The 2,193-nt window shown below is 37.0% G+C and overlaps 1 protein-coding gene across 4 annotated transcripts in view; it reads right to left on the bottom strand.

Moving 5' to 3' along the window:
- LOC104777941 (aspartic proteinase CDR1-like) overlaps nucleotides 1–1,778 on the bottom strand; it is an 11,276-nt gene extending 9,498 nt beyond the window's left edge. Inside the window, exons 1-2 of one of the 4 annotated variants that reach the window (XR_002037564.1) lie at nucleotides 1,292–1,741; nucleotides 1,117–1,141 (exon numbers count right to left, since the gene is read on the bottom strand). The gene's annotated coding sequence lies outside the window, so the exon portion shown is untranslated. The other 3 variants (XR_002037562.1, XR_002037559.1, XM_019243917.1) reach the window with 3 other exon arrangements.

Raw genomic sequence — 2,193 nt, 5'->3', positions numbered from 1 at the left:
CATTTATAAGAAAACGGAGCCAACAGATTGAGTGGCTGGAGGATAAGATTTTGGCATTAAAAGCCTAACTTCACGGATTACATGATGAAAAAGTCACAGGCACTCGACAACATTATTGAATCAAGTTGAGTGGGTGGAGGATAAGATTCTAACATTAAAAGCCGAAATTCATGGATTACATTGACGAAAAAGTCACGGGCACTTGACAACATTATTGAATCAAGTTGAGTGGGTGGAGGATAAGATTCTAACATTAAAAGCCTAAATTCACGGATTACATTGACGAAAAAGTCATGGGCACTCGACAACATTATAGAATCAAGTTGAGTGGGTGGAGGATAAGATTATAACATTAAAAGTCGAAATTCACAGATTACATTGACGAAATTATGAAAGCAGGAACATACAACAAACATTATTAAAGGAGAAATCGACAAACATTATTAAAGGAGAAAGCGACAAACAAACATTATTAAAGCATGGAGTGACATGATAGAGACAAGCATGGAGTGACATGATAGAGACAAACATGGAGTGACATGATGCAAATAGCCACTTGTTACTACAATTACTATCCAAATAATTCGTAGCTCAACTTCTGCATCAGCTTTCTCTCATTGTCATTGAGACAGTTCTTTTCACTTAACTTCATCCACATCTTAGTATTCATAGCCCTAGTCTTTTCTTTCATCACTATGTTTGACTCCTCTTGCTTTTGAATTGCCTCCTCTTGCATCATGGCTATATTGTCCAAGCGTTTCAACTCTTGCTCCTTGAGTTTTTTGTATACATTAAACTCTTCATTGACCACTTCCAAGACTGCGCCCTTACCTTTCTTTTTAGCTTTCTTAGTTGCATCCTTCCCCATTGGACGAGCACTGGATCCTACAGAGTTGGAGTCACTAGCATCACTGTCGTGAGTTCTCTTAGATCCACTGCTTCCAGAGCCAGTATTTCCTCCTACCTAACTACAATTGCGTGGTTGATCACGAACAGCGATCCATTCTTTCATTAAATTGAAATTACCATTACCACCATCTGTATATATTTCATGTGCTTTCGCCACTACATCTTGCTCCGACCGCCCTCTTTGTTGCATACGCTTAACANATGAACCTTGTCGATTCAATTTCTCATGCCCCTTTCAAAGAAAACAAACAAAAACAAATAAATGACAAATTTTTTTTTAAACTCCAAACAAAATTAGGTTTTTCAATCGGAATAAATCAGAGGAAGTGTTGGCGGCTACGGTGTTGTTTCGAGCTAAACAGAGACGGATCTTCTTATATACCTTGATTGAATCTCTATCTCGCTTGCATCAACGGTGGCTATGGTTCGATTTTGAAATGGAGAGTGAAAATGAGGGCAACAACATGATACAGATCTGTATTTAACGAAGAAGCCGTAACTAGGGTTTTGATACAGATCTGTATTTAACGAAGAAGCCGTAACTAGGGTTTTGCTCGGTGGATAAGAGGAAGAAGACTCATGTGGGTTTGAATCTGGGTTAGGGATTTTGTTGGGGAGGGGGGGAGAAACTTGATTCTAAATCTGGTGAACTGGTAATGAAAGAGTTAACAAGAGTTGAAAGGTTGTTTTGAGAAGATAAACAGAGATAGTAAGAAAAATAAACTTAAGTGAAACAATGGATTGAGCCATTGAGGGGGAGAACAAAAATTTCTTAGCCCCTTTGATTTTTTTATGTTTTTAACCCAAATACTTAGCCGGCAAATGAATTAATTTTCCGCGTTAATTATCTATAGTGTTTTAAAATATAACAGTGCTATGTATATTACAGTTCCAACAAGTTTTTCCAAAAATAAAAATCAGACCAACGAAACACAGCGTTTCCACTCTAACAAACGCTATCTAAAACTGAAAGGTATATCAACTATAGCAAAAGATCATAAAACGCTATATTATAATGCTATTAGTACTATGATTTCTTGGCCAATTAAAAAAATCCTCAGTAATTTATCTTTTTATCTCCACTTAAACCCTAACTACAAAACAGCGTGAACGACTGTATGTGTGATTCTCTCCCCATTCTCTGACGAATCTTTGACGAACTAAAGCCTCTTTCTCTCAACTTCTGCGACCACACTCTGCCTGATTCCATCTCTGACAACCGTAGTCTTCCAATTCAAGGTTTGTTTTGTACATTCGTTCCAATTTTTTTTTTTTTTTTTTTTA

Source organism: Camelina sativa, chromosome 3 (assembly GCF_000633955.1).
Source record: "Camelina sativa cultivar DH55 chromosome 3, Cs, whole genome shotgun sequence".
Taxonomy (NCBI): Eukaryota; Viridiplantae; Streptophyta; class Magnoliopsida; order Brassicales; family Brassicaceae; genus Camelina; species Camelina sativa.
Note: the sequence above shows the minus strand (reverse complement) of the source record. Positions and strands in the feature narration are given on the sequence as shown.